This window comes from Panicum virgatum, chromosome 4N, assembly GCF_016808335.1.
Source record: "Panicum virgatum strain AP13 chromosome 4N, P.virgatum_v5, whole genome shotgun sequence".
Classification (NCBI taxonomy): domain Eukaryota; kingdom Viridiplantae; phylum Streptophyta; class Magnoliopsida; order Poales; family Poaceae; genus Panicum; species Panicum virgatum.
In genome coordinates this window covers 40,745,063-40,755,249 of record NC_053148.1, presented here as the reverse complement: position 1 = coordinate 40,755,249, position 10,187 = coordinate 40,745,063, and the positions used below count along the sequence as shown (strand labels likewise).

The window sequence follows — 10,187 nt, the reverse complement described above, 5'->3', positions numbered from 1 at the left end:
AACACGCTTGAGCGGGCGATAAGTGGAACGTCCGCTCGCTTTTCTCTCCTCTCCTATCTCACCTCCACGGTAGACACCGCCGGCTCTCAACCTCCCCTAATACCTGCTCTAATTAGCGCGCCCTAGGACGGTTCCTGACAATGGATCCGACAGCGCGCCCTTCCACTGTCCGAAGTCCGAACCCCACCTTTCTTTCACTTTTTTTTTACAGATCAGACAATCAATCTAGAGCCTGCTTTGCTCCCCTCCGCGTACTGGTCCCTTGCGCAGCAGCTGCAGCGCAGACGAGTCCTCCCACGCACAGTCGACCAGTACGTGGACAACCGTCCGTAGTCCTCGTTCTCTTTCATCGTTTAACATAAAAAACTATATATGACACAAATTTATATAAATTAAATCATATACAAAATACATATGAATAAAATTATTATAACAAGTTATACTATTTCTCGCAAAAAAACAAGTTATACTACAAAATTACACACAAACTTAGATACAATATATCTATATAACAGCATAATTTATATTCATAAGTTATGCATAAAAAGCAAAATATTATGTGCAAAAAATACATGACAAAAAGATTTATGTGTATAATTTATACAATAATAAAATTTAGGTTGATAAATTATGCATAAATGTTTGGATAAAAGATCATGATAAAATATAGGGTAAAGTCTAAATTACAACCTTATACTTGTCATGGTAGTCTAAATTACAACCTAAAACCACAAAACCAGGCAAAACACACCCCTGTACTCTTAAATCCGTCTAAAACACAACCTTGGGTGGTTTTGTGGCCGGTTTTCGCTGACGTGGCACTGTGGGCCCACGTATCATCACTCACTGGTCTTGTTTAGTTGTGCTAGAAAACTAGCACGCACACTTCCCGAAAAAAGAATCTCGCATGCATGAAGCACTAAATGAAATCTATTTGCAAAACTTTTTTAGGGATGGGTGTAATTTTTCGCGACGAATCTAATGACTGTAATTAATCGATGATTTGCTACAGTGATGCTACAGTACCATCCTCTAATCGCGCAGTCAAAGAACTCATTAGATTCTTCAGGGTCACTAGTGCGGGGGTTCTGGAGTTGGTTTTATAAACTGACTTTGTTTGACACCGTAATAAGCGGTCAAAATTTACTATTCATTACCGGCCATCAAAACCAAACGGGGCCACTGACTTGTGGGCCCCACAGTGCCACGTCAGCGAAAACCGGCCACAAAACCACTCAAAGGTTGTGTTTTAGACAGATTTAAGAGTACAGGGGTGTGTTTTGCCTGGTTTTGTGGTTTTAGGTTGTAATTTAGACTACCATGACAAGTATAAGGTTGTAATTTAGACTTTACGTACAAGCAAAAATATTAAGATAGAAAGTTTTGAATAAAAATGTAAAAAAAATGATGCTGGCCGGGAAATCCACTGGCACTGACGTCCATGAGGGCCCTGCTATTCTGCGCGCGCGCAAGAAGCCCAACTAGCGCGAGATCTCCGACAACAGATTTCATTCCTTTTTCGGAAAAGTTTTTTATTCCCAATTTTTCTCTTTGGAAAGTCATAACTTGCAAACACAATGTTTGCACATAATTTTTGCACATGCTTTCTGAAAGAAATATTGTCATCATAACTTTTAAAAGTACATACAACTTTTAAGTATAAGTCTTTCCTACAACTTCTTGAAGAATTTTAGCACAACTTTTACGGTACATACAATTTTAATTAATATACATATATTCAAAAACTTGTGGAGCATAATCTTTTAGCACAACTTCTGTAAAGTTATTTTTGTTAGAAAGATTTCTCGCACAATTTTTTTACTTATAAGTTTTTCGTATAACTTTTAAGTACTACAATCCTTGGTAGTATATCTTTTTAGTATAATTTTTATAGAAAAATTGTCAAGAGAACTTCAAATATATGAAAAGTAAAAGGAAAAATCTGAAAAGAAATGGAAATAATACCACCTGTCATTAGCGAACGTAATAGGGAAATTCGAAATGGAAAGAGAAAGTCAAGGAATACTTAAGCCGCGAGAGGGTGAGTGGGGGAGACAGCTCACCGGTGCTGTCAAATCGTGCGCCAGGAAGGGCTCCAGCGGGCGAGCGCGCAAATAGGATTCGCGCGGCTAGGCACGGACGCGCCTAGACGGACCTGAGGCTCTGGTCTCGTGCTAGCTGCTGCGTGCCGGGTGTTCCGTGTTGGCAACGCAACGCCCCCCGTACCGTATGCAGCAGCGTCCAGTACGTACATCCGTGCTGCTACGTGCCGCTGCATTCTAGCTCCGATCCCTCTCTCTGTTAAACGACCTGGTCGTCCAGGGATAGCCGGCCCGGCCGGAACAGATCAAATCTACCAGAGGTATACGACACGACGTACGTGTCGTGAGTGGGTCATGTGATGTGAGACTGCCCGAGCTAGAGCCGTGGGTCGTCTCTGCTCATCCTCCTCCTAGCCCTCACGCCATTCTGTACTACGTGCGGGCGTGCGGCGCGCCTTATCTCTGGTCACGTACGTACGGGCGGTGAGGCATCACGCGGGCTGACATGCATATGATATACCAGAAGGAGAACCGGATAAAGAAAGTGGCGAAAGGTCGTAGCTACTGCATTACAGTTATTAGGCAATTGATCTCTTCGTAATTTCTTTTTCTCAAAAGTTTATCCAAAATAGAGGTCGTCTTAGTTTTAGGGCTTCTTTGGCAGAGCTCGACGGCCGGCTCCAAAGCCAGCTCCAGCCGGAGCCCTGCCAAAGGGTGGAAATTTGAGGTGCTCCAGGTCTGGAGCTGGACATGCAGCTGCAACCGGCTCCCGTAGCAGCGACGGAGCCAGGGAAAGAAGGCTTCTTGCGGCTCCGTCTTGAGGCCCACGGGTGTGCTCCCAATTTGCCCCACAACTTCCAATTAATTACACCAATTTTGCCACTGCCCTCGGGAAAAAAAGACGCTTCGGCGCGGCAGCCTCGCTCCCCAGTCCACGCGAAACAGAACGACGCTTCTCTCCCCAACTCGGAAACCAACCGGCGGCGCCCGATGAACCCCCTCCGCCGGCCGGCGGCGCGCCGGGAGGGCACTCAGGCGAGCGAAATCGACGGATCCACACCTGCAGAGCTCGATCCGGGCATTGGGGGCAGCGGAGGGTTCTCCTACGAGCCGGATGGCACTCTGCGCCCAGGAGGAGGCGTGACGGCCGGCCATGGCGCAGCGGCCGTGTAAGGATCACCGGGGTGTCCGACCCTAGAGGGGGAGGGGGTGAATAGGGTCGCTAATCGCTTTTCTATCCTAGGGCTCAATCTAATTGCATAAGATAAACCTAACACGTCCTACACATGCTAGTTATGACTAAGGTTTATCTATGCTACCCTCTACTTACCCTAAAAGACTTGCAACCTATAGCCAATCCTAATCAAACTAACTAGGAAAGTAAAGATAAGCAAAAAAGAGTAAATGCGGAAACGTAATGCGGTAAGTAAAGCGGTAAGGGAGAGGATATGCAAACTCCCGTGAAGACACCAAGACACACGATTTAACGTGGTTCGGTTAGGACACCAAAATCCCTCCCTACGTCCACGGCCACTTGCTCACAAAGAACAAGTGTGATGCCGAGTCTCTTCGCTTGATCACCGTCTTGCCACGCCTCCAAGGCTCCCGACAAGCAAAGGCTAAGTGACACCAAGTCACAAAGACGAGGTCACCGCCACCGTCTATCTCGAAGCGTCACCACGGCACCGTCTTCACTATCTTGGAGCTTTAACACCAAGTAGGGGCCTCCTTCCCCGCACAAAATGTCGTTGTCACTCCACACCAAGTCGGAGGGTCACACGACGAGTACACAAGTTGCTTGCCGCAGCAAGACTTTCTCTCAAGCTAGTTCTCTCAAGAACTAAGCCTAAACAAGCACTAAGCACTCTCAGAAGTGTGCTTAAGCCTATATGATGTACAATGAAGCTCTATGGTGGTTGGAGATGATCTTTAGCTCTTGTATACTTTCTTGAACTCCAGCACCTTCAAATGACCCGGCCTTGGGGGTATATATAGGCAGCCCAAGCAAATGTAGCCGTTGGAGAAAAGCTGCCAGAAAACTGCGTAACGCCGGTTAAACCGACGTACCCCAAAAGACATCATCGGTTTAACCGGTGTATGTAAACTGCTACTTGAAAAACTAGCCGTTAGCAATTAACCGGTGTATCGCCGGTTTAACCGATGCAATCAACTGGTGTATGTAAAATTAGCGTCGGTTTAACCGGTGACTGTAACTTCTTCACGTTCCTCCAAAAACCACCTCTCTGGACAACTGAACCGACGCAATTGACCGATGTATCGTCGGTTCAACCGGTGTATGTATTTTCATCGGTTTTCGTTTGGCAATGCACCGACATATGCATTTCCTTCAACGTCGGTTAATCCGGTGAGTGTATCTTCAGTTTCCAGCTTCTGGACAATTACACCGGCGTGTGTCTTTTCCTTAACATCGGTTCAACCGGTGTATTGAATTTCTTCACAGTCTCTTCGATTCTTGTCCTTTGGACCGAAGAGGTTTCAGGGCGCTGCCCTGAGACCCGCGAGGGGCGGAACCCCCGTAGGGGTGGCCCTTCGGGCCTAGCAATGCCTATCTTCTTTTTGTCATCACTTGAACCTAAAAGCCTGAGAATGATCATCTTAACACTCACATTAGTCCAAGTGTTGTGTTGTCTATATCAATCACCAAAACATTATATTGAAATATGGCATGAGAGGCCATTTTCGCTACAGGCCGGCCATGGCGCGGCGGCCGGCCAAGGTGCAGCGCGGGGGAGGAGCGCGGACGCGGCATGGCCGAACTACTCAGCGGCTGCCCCAACCGGGTTCCTGCCTAGCGTCGGCGTGCTTGGCGGAGGGGGGGGGGCCATGGCAGATGGGTTGCTGGATTGGTGGACCAACGCAGTGGCGGTGGCGGCACTCGGGCCAGAGTGGCTCGCTAACGTGTTGACTGCAGCGACGGCGCCGGCTTCGACATCCATCGGGAACCATGCAACCATAGGAGAAGCAGAGGCCGCTGAAGGAGTCCCTGCTCGCCGACGAGCAGGACGTGGTGGCCGTGCACCTAGGCCGCGGGCAGCGGCTCGTGCTGCCAATGCTACCGTCGACATTGATCTCATTGATCCAATGTAAGAACACTTCCCTTGCTAACAAATTTCTAGATAATATTGGAGTGCCGTATCATGCATTAGAATGTGAACATGGAACCCATTGTGTGCTTGCATTTTTTTCACAATGGAATGGGCAGTACTTCAAATGGATTGTGAGTGTGAGTAACTTGATGTAGTAACTTATGGTACTGAATTCTTGGCAGGTATGAACATTGGTTGTACTCACAAGCTCCATTACCCCGATATGTCCAGGAGACCACGTATCCCGTATCCGATATGTATTAGATACGGATACACCAGGGATATGCCGGGGATACATATCCATCGCGTATCGGCGTACTGGGCCGCAATGGGCCATGAAACTCAGGTTTGGATATGTATCTGTTGCCGTATCGGAGAGCAGAGAGAGGAGCGCGCGAGCTCGAGATCCGCCGCCGCTGGAGGGGGAGGGAGGAGGAAGGATGGAGGTGCGGGGCACCGGAGCCGAGCCGAGCTCGCCGCCCGCCGAGACCATCGAGGCCGCCGAGCTCGTCGCCCGCCGAGGCCGCCTGCCGGGGAGAGAGAGCCAGAGAGGGGCTCCGGCCGCCGCCGCCCCGAATCGAGGGAGGAGGAGGGAGCAGGGCCGTCCGCCGCCCCAAATCGAGGGAGGAGGAGGGAGCATGGCCGTCCCGCGCCTCCGCTACACCACGAACCGCGCCTCTGCCCCGTGCCGCGGCCGCCATGACCGTCGAGGGAGGGAGCAGGGAGGAGGGAGGGGGACCCAGCGCGACAAGGGAGGAGGGCCGCCGCGCCCCCGCCGTCGACCAGATCCGGTGGCCGCCCGCCGCGCCTGCCGCCATCTAGCCCGATGCCGGCGAGGGAGGCCGGAGGAGCGCCGCCGCTGGCTTGGGGAGAGTGAAGGGAGGAGAGAGAGAGAGTGGAGTGCGATGGGGTGGGGGGAGTGGGTGGATAAAAAATGAAGTGTATGATATGTGGGACCTGCAGTTAGTAGTTGATATGCTGGTGCCATATTTCTTATGAAATACCTAGGTACTAACATGAATTGGCTCCATTCTGGAGAAGCCATTATTATTATTAGTGGAGGAAATACTTTGTGGCGCTGCATTATTATTATTATTATTATTATTATTATTATTATTATTATTATTATTATTATATCTTTTAAATAGTAAACGTATCCGCGTATCGGGTTTTTTAGAAAATTGCCATATCCGCGTATCTGTATCCTTCCGATACCGATACACGTATCCGTATCCGTGCAACTTAGCTCACAAGTCTGCACATGTAAATTATTTGTAAGTAGCTCATATAATTTTTTTTACTTTATTTTAGGAAAATATTACGTTGTTGATGCTGGCTACCCAAATAGGCCTGGATACTTGGCACCATTCAAGGGTGCAAGGTATCATATTCCAGATCGGAAGAAAGGTCCTGCTCCAAGTGGTGAGCATGAACACTTTAACCATTTGCATTCAAGTATTCGCAATGCAGTAGAGCGTGCTTTTGGTGTGTTAAAAATGAAGTGGAGATTACTTCTCAAGATGCCTAGTTTCCCAATGGAAAAGCAAAAGATGATTGTTGCTGCAACCATGTGCCTCCATAACTTCATTCGTGAGAATAATGCGCAAGATAAACATTTTACTAAATGTGATCGGGATCCAGATTATGTGCCCACTATACCGGAAAGGTATAAAAAAAGTCGACTGATCCAAAATGCAGGAGATACATCAACTCCAGAATCTAGCGATTTGTCTATGGATAGATTCCGTGATGACCTTGCACGGACAATAACTAGATCATCATGAGCTTGTATTTGTATCCATGGTTATATGATTTATGTGACGATTGAGAAGATAAACTATTATTATGAGAAGACAAATTATTATTACCTAACTAATATTTCTATTTATTTATTTACCTATTTATTTATTTTCACATGACTTCAAGGTTTAAACTCGGTACAAACATATATAATTTAGTACACAAACATATCAAATAGCAAAGGGCATATTGGACATTTCACATGTTCTATCCATTCATAAAAATCAGCATGAAGCTGTTTTGCCAAACGCTTTACAAAACGGCTCCAGCTCCACTAGAGAAGCCGCTCCACCAGAGAAGCCGGAGCTGTTTTTGGTGGAGCCGGAGCCCTGCCAAACATGCCCTTATCCCAAGTCAAAATTCTTTTAACCTTTGATAAGATTTATAGAAAATTATGTTATTAGCATCGTCTACAATACAAAAAGCACTACAAGAAAAAAGCTCTATAGATACGCTTTAATTTTGTCATAGCTATGCTTTACTTCATCTCTAATGGAGTGTAGATACGTTTTAGCAAAGCGTATCTGCAGCGTCTCCGCATGGACCGTGTCAAGATTTGTAGAGACACTTGTTTAAACATGTCTAGAAATGATGAGACGCTTTGTAGCTACACTAGATGTGTGTCTACACATATAAACACGTTTAAGTACATGCATTTACATTGCGCATCTACCAATGTAGACACAATATGTAGTGACGTTCTATTGCGTGCTAAGAAACATAGATGTGCTTTTAGAACTGTGTTTACATCCGTATCTACTTATGTAGAGACGTTGTGCTTGAGTGTTTAGAAATAGTGGTCCACACTGATACATTGGCATATTGTGCTCGTATTAAAAATGAATATACCCTCAAACAATTTTTGACAAACATGGAGATTTGCAATAAATATTTCAGTATAGGTCCACAAAACATAAGGCCATTGCAGTCACTAGAGGCAATAAACTTGTATTACGAACAAGTGCATTTAATACAATCAAACATCCATCGAAATAAAGTATATACACAGTCATTTCAGGCTTGCATGATTTGTCAAGCAGCATAAATCTATCTAGAAACTATCCCTAGGTATGCATGAGTTTTCTTTACACAGAAAACAGTATAATAGCTGATCCACCATCTTCAGTCCATGAGATCTTTTGTCTGCAAAGTAAGAGAAAAAGGAGAGGAGATTATAACAATTTAAAGTGACGAAGAATCAAGCATAATAGGTTTTGTGGGAACAACCGAAGAATGCAAATCTCCAAGTTGTCATGCACGTCTTGGAGTTGAGATCTTAGGCCTTCTCACCTAAAAAATATGGAACCATTGAAATCAGTAACAAGATTTAGTAAAATTAATCAACTGGAGTGTACTTGATCAGTATGGAAATAAGCTTACACGTGATTTTGGCCAAGCAATAACATAGCCTATGGCATCTCTTACTGTGTGAATATTTTCAAATGGTCTAGGCAAATTCTCATCCCCAATGTCACTGACAACATGAACAGCAACAGCGACATATTCATTTCCAAGCATGTTTCCACCGACCACATGTGTGCTATCGGTAGCCACTAAATTTCCTTTGGCCACAGCTTTGTTTTCATGCCTCATTGACATCAAATAGACTTGCTTTTGTTCCTACCATATTGGAGACATTGCATTCTATTATTTATCTGAACATGTAACCACATTTGTTTAAAATAATAACAATGCAAATAGAATCATACGGATACTGGCCGACTATGATCCGCTACTTTTTTGTTTTGAGATCCCTGTAATAGAAATGAATCATCAACATGTAATTTTGTTGTCCATAGGAAGCTGTACTGTCAAGTTACTTCAAGTCATGCTCTGGACATACCTGTACTAGTTTTGTTAGGTACTCACGACGTAAAGCTAAACCTGCATAGCTCTTATTTCCTGTACTACGATTCTCAATATGCACAGGCTGCAATTAATGTTCAGATCAGTTGCATGCTTTAAAAAGTATTGTAAAAAGTTATTGGCATGGCCTATACTATGATAGAATATGTGCTAACATACCCTTGCAGCCATGCTCTCCTGTGAAGATGAATTAGCATAACCCTTGTTGGTTTTAGTGGCTTCAATATTACTCTGCAAACATGATGGTTGCATGTTGTAATTAACCATGATAGTTTCAAAACAATTAACAAGATCTTATATTTGATAGTTGTGGATAAAATACTAAATGAATTAGACACTGCATCACCTGCACAGTAGTTTTGGGAGGCTGAGCATTAGCACTGGATACTTCATGGTTGTCATTAGAATCATGCTCATCACTATCATTAGAATCATACTGGTTATCATTGTCACGCACTCTTTCAACCTAAAAAAATAGGGCACATCACTTAAAAAATAAGAATAAAGACAGAACACATGAAACATGGCACATAGCGCATAAATATATCTCAGTCATCTCTTCCAAAGGAAAGACATGGCACATGTGCTTACATTATCATTTTTTGATGCCACCATTTTGGTTATCCAATCCTCTCCAGGAAACTTTTGTTTCAAGAATGCATCTATGCGGTCCACCTTATCACTCATGTGTTCCATCTGATTTTTCACTCCTTTTATTTCGGAGTGATTGACTTCATTCACAGATTTCCCGATAAAAGCTAGACCTTGAGAGACCTTTACGTGGCTCCAATACTTATCATCATAGTACCCACGTGGTTTTGATTCCTTAGCAATGACATTATCAAACACCTCATCATAATCTTCAGCTAAAATATTGCCATTGTTCTTCTCTTTCCGTTTTGCTAGTTCTTCAAAAGAGGTATCCTGTTGAACATGAGCTCCACATTTGATATGCATGCTTTGAAAACAAAAATGCTAGAGAGCCCTAAAGAAGAGTTAATGGGGATAGCAAGACATAGCAGCAGCCAGCAGCCAAGGCAGCCTATAAATTAGATGGCTAATGCGAGTTTGCAGGACTATGGAGAAGCATGTGTGTAGTAACTGGTCAACTAATAGTTTGTGCTATCTTTAGTAATCCATCTTGAAATGAGCATATGCAGAGGCATTAAATTACAAAATTAATTTTAGATTCAATGCAGATAATAAGAAAGGAAAAAATACCATTACTATCTGCACATTGCGATTAGCATATCTGCCATCCTTTTTCATATGAGCTTTATCCCATAACTCAATCCTGTGGACCCTTCCTTTCTTTTGTTCTTCCTACAAAACATGGTAAGATGAAGTTCCAATAATTGTCAATTAGAAGACC

General features: G+C 44.5%; 1 long non-coding RNA gene across 1 annotated transcript; it reads right to left on the bottom strand.

The window, feature by feature from the left end:
- Positions 1–8,192: 8,192 nt before the first annotated feature.
- On the bottom strand, positions 8,193–9,531 carry LOC120669724. The gene is made up of 4 exons (XR_005672765.1): positions 9,407–9,531; positions 8,659–8,879; positions 8,330–8,569; positions 8,193–8,239 (listed from the first exon to the last, which is right to left on the bottom strand). It is a non-coding gene; the product is annotated as an uncharacterized LOC120669724 (long non-coding RNA).
- Positions 9,532–10,187: the final 656 nt, after the last annotated feature.